Source organism: Ornithorhynchus anatinus, chromosome 12 (assembly GCF_004115215.2).
Source record: "Ornithorhynchus anatinus isolate Pmale09 chromosome 12, mOrnAna1.pri.v4, whole genome shotgun sequence".
NCBI classification, from domain to species: Eukaryota; Metazoa; Chordata; class Mammalia; order Monotremata; family Ornithorhynchidae; genus Ornithorhynchus; species Ornithorhynchus anatinus.
In genome coordinates this window covers 60,357,348-60,369,865 of record NC_041739.1, presented here as the reverse complement: position 1 = coordinate 60,369,865, position 12,518 = coordinate 60,357,348, and the positions used below count along the sequence as shown (strand labels likewise).

At 51.9% G+C, this 12,518-nt stretch overlaps 1 protein-coding gene across 2 annotated transcripts in view; it reads left to right on the top strand.

Annotated features, from left to right (window-relative positions):
- Positions 1 to 11,312: 11,312 nt before the first annotated feature.
- The window catches only part of TEC (tec protein tyrosine kinase), a 56,109-nt gene continuing 54,903 nt past the window's right edge, over positions 11,313 to 12,518 (top strand). The window contains exon 1 of one of the 2 annotated variants that reach the window (XM_039913747.1): positions 11,313 to 11,475. The gene's annotated coding sequence lies outside the window, so the exon portion shown is untranslated. The remainder of the gene's footprint in view (positions 11,476 to 12,518) is intronic. The other variant, XM_029077093.2, reaches the window with a different exon arrangement.

Below are 12,518 nucleotides of genomic sequence, written 5' to 3'. Positions count from 1 at the left end.
TCCTGAGTACAACACCACAGGCAGTAACAGTGAATCCTGAAAAACAAAGAAGGGATGGGAAATGGAACATTGGTGATTGATTGGTTTGGAGGACCTCACTGGTGGAACCTGATAGGAGACATGAACAGACACTGATTAGGATGTGCAGGGCAGACAGAAAGCAGATTATAATAATAATGTTGGTATTTGTTAAGCGCTTACTATGTGCCGAGCACTGTTCTAAGCGCTGGGGTAGACATAGGGGAATCAGGTTGTCCCACGTGGGGCTCACAGTCTTAATCCCCCTTTTACAGATGAGGGAACTGAGGCACAGAGAAGTGAAGTGACTTGCCCACAGTCACACAGCCGACAAGTGGCAGAGCTGGGATTCGAACTCATGAGCCCTGACTCCAAAGCCCGTGCTCTTTCCACTGAGCCACGCTGCTTCTCCAGATTATGAGTATGTGTACACTGAAGGGAATTTCATACTTTAGGAAAGAGTGCTGGCAGGTGGAGGAGAAATAGGTTATAGTCAAATTTAGGCAATTGTAGACAAGATTGTTCCAAGATATAGGAAAGAATTACAAAAGCCACTGGAATGTTTAATATTTGGGAAAGCACTTTCCAAATGTGCCCAAGAAGGAAGGCATTTGTGGCCTTGACTCAAAAAGCACACGGAGTCGTACTGGAGGACTAACATCACAAACATCACTGAGAAGTAGCGTGTTCTAGTAGATAGAGCCTGGCCTTGGGAGTCAGAAGAATCTGGTTTCTAACCCCGGCTCTGCCTCTTGTTTATGTGACCTTGGGCAAATCACTTCACTTCTCTGTGACTCAGTTACCACATCTGTAAAATGGAGGTTAAGCCTGTGAGCCCTAGATGGGGCATAGATTTTGTAGAAACTATATTGTATCTTCCCCAGCATTTATTACATTGCCTCCACATAGCAAGTGCTTAAAAATACCATAAAAAATAGTTTTGACAAGTAGAAATCATCAATTAAAAGTGCACCAACACTACAGGGTCCAAATTTTCCTCTGAACACAGGGAGCAAACCTGGGGCAGAGACTGCAGATGTCTCACCCAGAGTCAAAGACTGACCAAGGACTCAACTGAAGACCAGCACAGACCACCACCCCCGCCCCGACTCCCACCCAGAGAGAGACAAGGCTAACCGACCAAAGACAAGACACCATATGGACAATCAATCGATAATATATTTTGAATGTTTACTATGTTTAGAACACTGGATTGACTGTTGGAGAGAATATGAAAAGTTTAGTAGATATACCGTGGGCAAGTATTGTGTCTACCAACTCTGATGAATTGTACTCTCCCAAACGCTTAGTACAGTGCTCTGCACTGATGATCCCTGCCCTCGAGGAGATTACAATCTAGCAAGGGAAATAGACATTAAAATAAATTACAGGGAGAAAAAAGTTACTGAGGGTAAAGAAGAGAGCGAAAGTACTACCAGAGTGGGAAGAACAACTACCCAACTGTTTAGATGACACGGAAGGACTGCAGTAGCAAATGGCAGGGAGAAGAAGGTAGTAATAGAAGAAGAAGAGGAAGAAGGAGGAGGAGGAGGAAGAGGAGGGGCAGCAGGAGGAAAAGGAGTAGGAAGAGGAGGAGGAGGGGCAAGAGGAGGAGGAGGAGGGAAAAGTATACTGATGAAATAGATGACAAGGGCATTTGGGGCAAGAGTTGGGGAGGGAAGGACAATGAGTTTGAGGAGAGAGATGAAAGTCTAAAAGAGCTGGCACAGTCAATGGACACAGGAGTCAATAGGTTTTATTGCAGGGCAGAATTAATAATAATGTTGGTATTTGTTAAGCGCTTACTATGTGCCGAGCACTGTTCTAAGTGCTGGGGTAGACATAGGGGAATCAGGTTGTCCCACGTGGGGCTCACAGTCTTAATCCCCATTTTACAGATGAGGGAACTGAGGCACGGAGAAGTTAAGTGACTTGCCCACAGTCACACAGCCGACAAGTGGCAGAGCTGGGATTCGAACTCATGAGCCCTGACTCCAAAGCCCGTGCTCTTTCCACTGAGCCACGTTGCTTCTCCGAGTGGCTCATTAAAGTGGATGAGGTTGAGATAGACATGGTCAGCCTGATTTCTGCCAGCAGCGCTTCATGACTTCATTCATTCATTCAATCAATCATATTTATTGAGCGCTTACTGTGTGCAGAGCACTGTACTAAGCACTTGGAAAGTACAATTCAGCAATAAATTTATGCTTGTGCACAGCAGGGGAAGAAATGTACTGTGGAGGTGATCTAGGGCTGCAGATTGGTGGTAGGAAATCAACGGGGAGACAGGGGAGCGATAGAAGTGAGTTCAGTGGAGAGGGCAGAGTTGAGGGCATGGATTTGTACATCAAGAGAAGGTGGGTTGGGTATGGAGACCAAATGGGGCATGGTGACTGGAAAATCTGAGAGATCCGAGGTCTCACGCAGTTGAGAAGATTGAGAAGGCTGTGGTTGGATAGAGTTGTTGAGATTAGAGATCATTCAGTGACTAGAGTGTGTGTCCAGGTGGGTGAGGAGGTGAGATGAGTAGGTGGAGCAGGAGGTTGGTGGAGTTGAGGAGGTGAGAACTAAGCCCCACTTTTCCTCAGCTCCCACTCCCTTTCCCGACACCTTGACTAGCTCCCTTTGCCTCTCCCTTCCCCACAGCACTTGTGTATATGTGTCTATATCTATAATTTTATTTTATATTGATGCCTCTTTACTTGTATTGATGCCCATCTCTCCCCACATCTAGACTGTGAGCCCATAGTGGGCAGGGATTGTTTCTAATGCTGTAATGTACTCTCCAAGCACTTAATACAGTGTTCTGCACACAGTAAGCACTCAATAAATATGATTGAATAAATGAATGGAGTGAGAGGAAAAACGGGCAGTGGGAGGACATCGAGCCGGCCTCTTGCCCGAGGCCCTTTAAATAAACTTTCCTGAATGCAAAAGAGAGGAAGGTTAATCCTTAGTTCAGGTGAAGCATCCTGAACCTGGCATTTTAAATGACTGCGTTTCTTTGGATTTCCTCAGTGCTCAGTTTGCAAGGACCACTCCAACCTTGAGATTTTCCTGTTTCAGACCAGGTTGCTCATTTAGAATCTAGACAACACTTAGCCACCATTTCGACATCCTCAAGAAGAAGCGGAGCCGCCCCCATCGTACTGCTGCGGTTGGACTTCACGAATGGGCAGAATTTCCCCTCTGGCTGAGGTGGTCAGGTGGAGTCCGACCTGAAGACTGGGTGTTGGACTAAATGACTTCTCAAAGCCCTGCCAGTCTAAACCATGTTCTCAGAAAGACTTCACCTGGATTGGGAGTGTGTTCACCTGGAGGGATCTGTGAATGAAGCCCAAGCAACGCGGCCCGTGGGTGTGGGTTGCCTCCACCCCTCTGTTCAATCTCGCTTTTCAGGTTCAGGATTTGTAAACCCCTGCCATGTTACCCTGAGACAGGCTTTGTTTGGACTGGGGAGGGAGGGAGTTGCCATTACTTGCTCTTACACGCCTGGTTTTTGGCTCTTGGGAAGACTCTCAACTAGGCGGAAAATATTACCGGGATTGCAGGCGGAAATATGTGTATTACTCAAGTGCTGAATGGCAGGCCAGACATTGGGATCCCAGCTCAGTCACAGGGCTGGTCCCAAAAGAAAGTCAAAATTCCCAGTCACTTTAAAAAAAAAGGTACTTGTTAAGCACTTACTACGTTGCCAAGTGCCCTCTTAGGATCGCACCTGGAGAGTTTCCAGTACTCTACCAGTCTTGGTGACGGAAGGAAGAGTCAAGCAGTCATTCCTAGCTTGGGCAGTAGCTAGCGAGAGGAAGGCAATCTGCTGCAAGACAAAACTCACCCATGCCGGGCAACAGCGGCGGCGTGGGAGAGAGTTGAGGGCAGAGTCTCAAGTTTACTGCGCTTAAGAAGGCAATGGTAAACCGCTTCCGTATTTTTACCAAGAAAACTCTATGGATACGTTACTGGAACAATTGCAGATGGAGATGGGGCATTCTGGGAGAGATGAGTCCATGGAGTTGCTACGGGTCAGAAACGACTCGATAACATAAGACAGACTGATATGCCAAGCACTGTTCTAAGCACTGGGGAAAATACTGGTGTAGTGGATAGAGCATGGGCCTGGGAATCAGAAGGTCAGGAATTCTAATCCTGATCCTACCACTTGTCTGCTGTGTGACCTTGAGCAAGTCACTTCACTTCTCTGGGCCTCAATTACCTCATCTGTAAATTGGGCCTTGAGACTCTGAGCTCCACGTGGGACAGGGACTGTGTCCAACATTATTTGCTTGTATCCACCCAGTGTTTAGTACAGAGCCTCGCACATAGTAAGTGCTTAACAAATGCCATAATAATAAGAATACAGGTTAGTGAGGTTGAACCCAATCCCTGTCCAACATGGGACTCACTAGCTAAGTAGGAGGGGAGCGCCGTCACTGAGTCACCGAGTCAAAATTGTGACAGTGGCCAAAAACTCATACTCTGCAGAGTCATTGGTCTAAGTTCTGCCTCAGCATCTCTCTCCACAGCTGAAAGTCTGTTTTAGAGACAGCAGCCATCAGCTCCCCCACAGCCTTCAGGCCTCTAGTCTGTCCGAGCTGCTGCTGCAGCTGCCAGTGCTGCTCCCCCTCTAGACTATAAGCTCGTTGTGGTCAGGGGATGTGTCTATTTTTATTTTGCACTCTCCCAACCACTTAGTACAGTGCTCTGCACACAGTAAGAACAGTGCTTAGAACAGTGCTCAGCACTTAGAACGGTGCTCAGCACTCAGAACAGTGCTTGGCACATAGTAAGCCTTTAACAAATACCATTATTAATAATAGTAATAATAAATATGAATGAATTCGTTTATATTTAATGAACACTTACTGTATGCAGAGCACTGTACTAAGCGCTTAAGAAAGTACAAATCAACAATAAACAGTGAGGTTCCCTGCCCACAATGAGCTTACAGTCTAGAGCATCATGGAAAGCTGAGCAGGGGAAGCAGCATGGCATAGCGGATAGAGCACGGGCCCAGGAGTCAGGAGGTCATAGGTTCTAATCCCGGATCTGCCACTTGTGTGTGTGTGTGTGTGACCTTGGCCAAGTCACTTCACTTCTCTGGGCCTCAGTTAACCTCATCTGTAAAAGGGGGACTAAGGCTGTGAGCTCCACAGGGGACAACCTGACTACCTTGTATCTATCTCAATGCTTGGCACATAGTAAGTGCTTAACAAATATATTTTTTTTTAGAGTGGGGGAGATAGAGATCAATACAAATACATTAAATTACAGATATGTATATAAGTGCTATGGGGCTGGGAGCTGGCAAGAGTAAAGGAGCAAGTTAGGATGACACAGAAGGGAGTGGGAAATGAGGAAAAGTGGAGCTTAGTCTAGGAAGGCCTCTGGGAAGAGATGTGCCTTCAATAAGGCTTTGAAGTGGGGGAGAGTAATTGTCTGTCGGATTTGAGGAGGGAGGGCATTTCAGGCCAGAGGCAGGACAAGGCACAGTTAGAAGGTTGACACTAGAGGAGAGAAGTGTATGGGCTGGGTTGTAGAAGGAGAGAAGGGAAGTGAGGTAGGAGAGGACAAGGGGATGGAGTGCTTTAAAGCCAATAGTGAGGAGGTTTTGTTTGGTATAGAAGTGGTGAACCCTGGGCACCCCAGATTGCCGGGCTCTGCCCTGGAACTCCTCTTAGACCACCCTGCCAAGAGTCCACAGGGGCAAACCTGCATAAGTCCCCGTTCCATGCCGCTTGCCACCTCCCCACCCACTCTCCCTCCAACCTTTTCCACTATGCACAACTGCGCTGCTCCCCCTAATCCCTGTCTGCTTCCCCCTGCCCAGACTGCTGCCCCCTTCTCAAGATTCTTCTTCCCACCCTGTCTGTTCCGTCTGTCCAGGCTACTCTCCTGTGCCCCGTCCACTCCCCCCAACACCTCATTCGCTCCCTCGACTTCATCTCCTCATCCTGTCCAGGGCACTGCCCCCTGCCTGGACCGCTCCTCCTTGCCTGAGCTACTCTCCCACACCCAGTCCACTCCACCCCACCCAACTCATATGCTCCCCAAACCATGTTGGCTCCATGCCACACCCTTTCCTGTGCTCCCTGACCTAAGCAGGGAGGTCCGGGCGTGGTGGTTGCCACCCGGGCCAGAATCCCCACGGGGATGCTGACAATCACGTTTTGGGCTGTGGGGAGGGGCTGCAAGGAGGAGCCAGCCGCAGGGAGGGACTGCAGGGAGAGGAGACTGCATGAGGCCCCACTAAGTAAGACTGCTTCCATCCTGCAAGTGTAAAATCGGGCTGGAGAAGTGGGAGGCCCCACCACCAACTTTCTGAACCATTTTGATCCCTTTCTGACATTCTTTCTCTCTTTTCTCACGTCTTTTCCTCGGAAACTCGACATCCTGGTCCCCCGTCTTTCCTGCTGCCCGCTTCCTCTCACTGATAAACTTCATCAACCTTCTGCTCCGACCCACCTTACAGCCTCACAAATTTGGACACTAGCGCTGTACAGTCTCTAACTCAACAACTCTGAAATTCCACTCTCCAACCACACACACACCTGCACACACCCACCCTTCTCTCCCACACACCCTGTCCACAAAACTGTCCTGTCCACCCACAGAGACTTCCAATCTCTCTACCCCCCTCTAATTGTGCCAAGCAAATGATGCCCAACTTGGTCTCCATACACATCCTATCTTTTCTTGACACACAAATCCTTTCCACTTAACTCAGCTCCCTTGTTCCCCTTGACCCACCCTGTATCACCTCCACAGTATTTCCACTCTACTATACAACTCTGTTGCATTGTACTTTCCTAAGCTTAGTACACTGCTCTGCATACAGTAAGCATTCAGCAAATACCACTGATTGATTGATCGACCCAAATCATTACCATGTTAGTCGAAGCACATATTTATCCCACCTTGACTACTGCATCAATCCCCTCACTGACATCCCAGCCTCCTTATCTTTACCCACTCCAGTCCATACTTCACTCTGCTGCCCAGATCATTCTCCTAAAGAAATTATTCTGCAATTGTCTTCCCACTCCTCAGAATCCACCAGTGTTGTCTATCTATTTCTGCACCAAACATAAATTCTGTATCATTTTGGCATAATGGATAGTACCCGGGTCTGGGAGACAGAAGGTCGAGGAGGTCTAATCCCAGCTCCACCACTTCTCTGCTGTGTTACCTTGGGTAAGTCACTTCCCTTCTCTGTACCTCAGTTACCTCATCAGTAAATTGGGAATTGAGACTGTGAGATCCATGTGAGACAGGTACCGGGTTCCACCCGATTTGCTTGGATCCACTCCAGAGCTTAGTACAGTGCATGGCACATAGTAAGCGCTTAACAAATACCATAATAATAATAATTGGCTTGAAGGCAGTTAGTCAATCAGCTCTTCCTTTCCTACCTCATCTTGCTCATCTCCCTCTATAATTATGTATTTCGCTCCTTTAACACCAACCTACCTACTAAACCTGGAACTCAGTTGTGTCACCATCCACCCCTTGCTTCTGTCCTTCTTCCATCCTGGAACTCCCTCCCCATCGTGTACCCGACAGACCACCACTCTCCCCGTCATCAAAACCCTATCAAAATCAGATCGCACCCAATTAGCCTTCCCTGACTAAACTCCCATTTCTTCACCCTATTTGCCCTCCTTTCTGTGTCAGCTATGCACTTGCGTCTATACCCCTTAAGTTCTCTGATACTTAAACCCTCCCCCAGCCCCACAACATTTACGAATATATGCTTATACTCTGAAATTACCTGTAAATTATTGTAATGGCTTTCTCCTCCACTTAGATTGTAAGTGTTTTGGGGGCGGGGGTCATACCAAATTTATTACACTCTTTCAAGCTCTTAGTACAATGCTCAGCCCAAAGTAAGTGCTCAATCAATTTCACTGATTGATTAATAAATACCAAAAATAATTAGCCCTTCCCTTCCTTATTCCTCCTATCTGTAAATTATTTTAGTTTCTGCCTCTCCTGCTAGATGGTAAACTCCTCGAGGGTAGAAACCCTGTCTACTAATTACTGCACTCTCCCAAGTGCTTGATTGATTGACTGAAAGAGGTGATTCTGGGAAACAGAAGACCTGAGTTTATTCCTACTGACTGCTGTGGGACCTGAACAAACTCACTGGCCCTCTCAGGGCCTCATTTAGAAAACGTGTGTGACTTTGAGCAAGTCACTTCACTTCCCTGGGCCTCAGTTCCCTCATCTGGAAAATGGAGATGAAGACTGTGAGCCCAACGTGGGGTTAACCTGATAACCTTGTATCTACCCCAGCGCTTAGAACAGTGCTTGGCACATAGTAAGCGCTTAACAAGACTGTGAGCCCGTCATTGGGCAGGGATTGTCTCTGTTGCCGAATTGTACATTCCAAGCGCTTAGTACAGTGCTCTGCACAGAGTAAACGCTCAATAAATACTATTGAATGAATGAATGAACAAATACCATCATCGTTATTATTATTATTACTATTATTACTATTAGCCAGGAGGGTGAGACTGCAGGCCCGAACGGGCTTGTTGGCGGGCGCTCACAGCCGACAGGCACCTTCTAGTGGCGAGAGAGCATAGTTCTTTGGGATGCAGACCCCGCAGTCTCAACGAATTTGTTGCATCTACTCTGCAAAGCACTGAACTAAACGCTGGGGAAGAATCCGAAAAGGGATTAATAACATTCGGTCCCCGGACCCCAGGGGGCCTGACGAAATAGAGAAGCAGCGTGGCTTAGTGGAAAGAGCACGGGCTTGGGAGTCAGAGGACGTGGGTTCTAGTCCCGGCTACGCTGCGTGATCTTGGGCAAGTCGCTTAACTTCTCTGTGCCTCAGTTACCTCTTCTGTAAAAGGGGGATTAAAAGTGTGAGCCCCACGTGGGACAACCTGATTAGCCTGTATCTACCCCTGCGCTTAGAACAGTGCTTGGCACATAGTCAGTGCTTAACAAATACCATAAGTAAGTAGAGGGACTAAGGGCTGGGAGACTGGTGATGGACGCTTGAGGAAAGGTTTATTTAATGTCTGACTCCCCCGCTGGACGTGTACTCTCCTAAATGCTTAACACAGAGCTCTGCTATGAGTTGAATGGCTGAAAAATGTAAGAATACAAGGTCAACAGCCAGTGGAAAGAACAAGGGCTTGGGAGCCAGAGGACGAGGATTCCTATCCTGGCTCTGCCACTTGTCTGCTAGGTGACCTTGGGCAAGCCACTTAACTTCTCTGTGCCTCAGTGACCTCATCTGTAAAATGAGGATTAAGACTGTGAGCCCCACGTGTATCTATCCCAGCGTTTAGAACAGTGCTTGGCACATAGTAAGCGCTTAACAAATACCATATTTAGTATTCCTGTTATTATTATAATAAAGACAGCGGGGCTATTGCAGTTCAGAGGCTCGTTCCTGCCCAGGTTGGCCCGAGTCCAGTAGCCCCAATAAGAGTCTTCCCAGGGTTCTCCATTGTGTGGATGCAGCGCTACCGCTATTCCTGCTTGAGCCCTTCCTGGGCCTGCCTGGAAGTTGGTGAGAAGAGGCAGGTCGGGAGCCTGGAAGCCTGGGGTCCTGGGTTCTAGCTGCACCCGGACAGCCACTTGCAACAGAGAGGCAGTGAGGCGATGTTCCCAGCCACCTGCCGCAGTGAGGCAGTGAGGCGATGCTCCCAGGCACCTGCGGCAGTGAGGCAGTGAAGCGATGCTCCCAGCCACCCACAGCAGTGAGACAATAAGGCAGTGCTCCCAGCCACCCGCAGCAGTTAGACAGTGAGACAGTACTCTCAACCCCATCTCGGCAGTGGGACAGTAGTCCCAGCCCCCTGCAACAGCGAGGCAGTGTTCCCGGCCACAGGCAGCTGTCAAACAGTGAAGAAGCAGTGGGGCAGTGCTGGCTTCCAATGTGTGACAGTGAGGCGATGACCCCAAGCGCGCTCGCTCCCTTGGTTTTGTCTGGTTCCCTGGGCTTCGTCTGGTTAAGGTGGGAAAATTCGTTTGGAGCACAAATTCAACTTCAAATGTTTTTCACACTCAGCCACATCCTGAGTTTCATTTCCACAGCAGTTAATTGATGTATTTTGGACCCCTGAGAGGTGTCTATTTATGCCGCATCGCAGTCTCCACCAGTGAGCTGACACGGTCTGGTTCAGAAAGTCTCACTTTCCCCACCTGCTCGGCGCTCAGACCTCTCGGCCTCCCGCCGGCCGAGGGTCGGTCAGCCCCGGCCCCTGCGGCTGGGAGGTCGACCGGAAACCTGCCAGGCCCAGAGCCTCACTCCTCCAGACCCGGGAGTCCAGATCCTGACTTTTAACCTCGCCAGATGGTCCTGAAAGACCCTGATGATGATAATACTTCTTGGGGTATTTATTAAGCACTTACTGTGTTCTAAACCGTGTACCAAACGCTGGGCAAGATACGAGATAATCCGGTTAGGACATCGTCCCTGTCCCACACGGGGCTCACAGTGGGAGTGGGAGGGGAAACGGGTATTTAACCCCCAATTTGCAGAGGAGGAAAACAAGGCCCAGAGAAGTCGTGACTTGCTCGAGGCCACACGGCAGACAGAGTTGGATGAGAGCCCCAAAATTCCGTCAGCAGAGAGCGCCTATCCCCCGGGCCGGGGGAGTGTGAGGAGGGGGGCGACCGCCGTTAGCTCGGGGCGCCCATCCCCGGGGATTCGGCGTTATCCCGCGTGCTTTGGGTCCCGCTCCCGGGCCGGAGGGGCTGCGGGGTCCCGGGTGGGTCCGATGGGGAATCCGGCCCGGTCAAGAGCGGCCCACGGCCCTCGGCCCTCGGTCTTTCCCCGCGGGGCCCCGCTCTGGGCTGGAAGGTCCGGCCGCGCTGCACAGACCCCCTCTGTCTATCCGTCCGTCCGTCCATCCATCCGTCCAACCGTCCGTCCATCCGTCCATCCGTCTGTCCATCCGGCCGTCCATCCGTCCATCTATCCATCCGTTCGCCTATCCGTTCGTCCGTCCATCTACCCGTCCGTCCATCCGTCCGTCCGTCTGTCCGTCCGTCTGTCCGTCCACCTGTCTGTCCGTCCATCCATCCATCCATCCGTCTGTCCTTCCGTCCACCCGGCCGTCCATCCATCTGTCTGCCCGTCAGTCTGTCCGTCCGTCCGTCCGTCTGAGCAAAACTCCCCGGGGCGGGGCGGGGCGGGAGGGGAGGGGAGGGGAGAGGGGTGGAGAGGAGAGGAGAGAAGAGGAGGGCCGGGCCGGGCCGGACCCGCCCGGTCCTTCCTCCCCCCCGGCCCCCGGCCCCCGGCCCTCGGCCCCCGGCCCCCGCCCCCCGCGGCGGCCGAGTCCCGGGCGGTGTGTGGGAGCGGAGTCTGTCGGCGCGGTGCTCCTCTCTGGGTGCTCCTCTCTGGGTGCTCCTCTCTGGGTGCTCCCCTCTGGGTGCTCCCCGCTGGCTGCTCCCCGCATCGGTCACCGCTGTCCGGCTGGCGCGGCCCCGCAACAGGTGACGGGTCCCCTGGCCTCGGCCCGGGGGGCGGCGGGGGGCGGCAGGGGATGGGGGTGGAGCCTCGGGACTCGGTCTTCGCCAGGAAGGGAGGAAAGAAGGAAGGAAGGGAGGAAAGAAGGAAGGAAGGAAGGAAGGAAGGAGGTCACCCCTGCTGAGCCGGCCGGGGGTCGGGGACGGCGGCAAGGGGAGAGGCCGGGGAGCTGTGGGGCTCAAGTTGCGAGCCTCTTTCCTCCTCCTCCTCCTCTTCCTCCTCCTCCTCGTCCTCCCTCTCCCCGGCCCCGCCAAGAGGGCTGAGGGGCTCCGACCTGCGCCCCCTCCCCTCCCCACCCCGCACCCCCCACCTGTCCGCCCGTCGTGGCCCCGGGGAGGGGACTCAGCGCCGGAGCTCTTAGCCCCGATTTCCCGGGCGATCGGGGCCGAGCTCGGCCAAGAGCTTTGGCTAAGAGCACCCGGGAATCCCGCTCCTGCTCGGCGGCCGGAGGGCTTCGGGGAATTCTGCTGCCAGGTCCCCGGCGTGCGGGGTCGCCACCCTGCGGGGCCGACACGCTGCGGGTCCGCGGCCCTTCCTGGCCTCGGGCCTGAGACGCTCCAACTTTGGTGTGTTAGCGCGGGTCCGTGTGCCTGGGGCCGTCCTTCCGTCCGTCCGTCCGTCCGAGCGGGGTCCTGAAATGTCCGGCCGGGTGGCCGGGGCCGGGGGCGGGGGGTCCGGTGGGTCTGGGAAGCCCAGGAGCCTGGCTTACCGAGAGAAACCCAGCCCAGTCGGAAGGAGACGGCTGCCCTGAGAAGTGCGCTCAGCCGGCCAGGACCCTGAGCTCGTCCCCTAGATAATAATAATAATGTTATTTGTTAAGAGCCTGCTAAGTGCAAAGCACTGTTCTCAGCGCCGGGGGTGATACAAGGGTGATCGGGTTGTCCCCCGTGGGGCTCACACTCTCCATCCCCATTTTCCAGATGAGGTCACTGAGGCCCAGAGAAGTGAAGTGACTTGCCCAAAGTCACCCGGCTGATAAGTGGCGGCGCCGGGATGAGAAGCCACGATC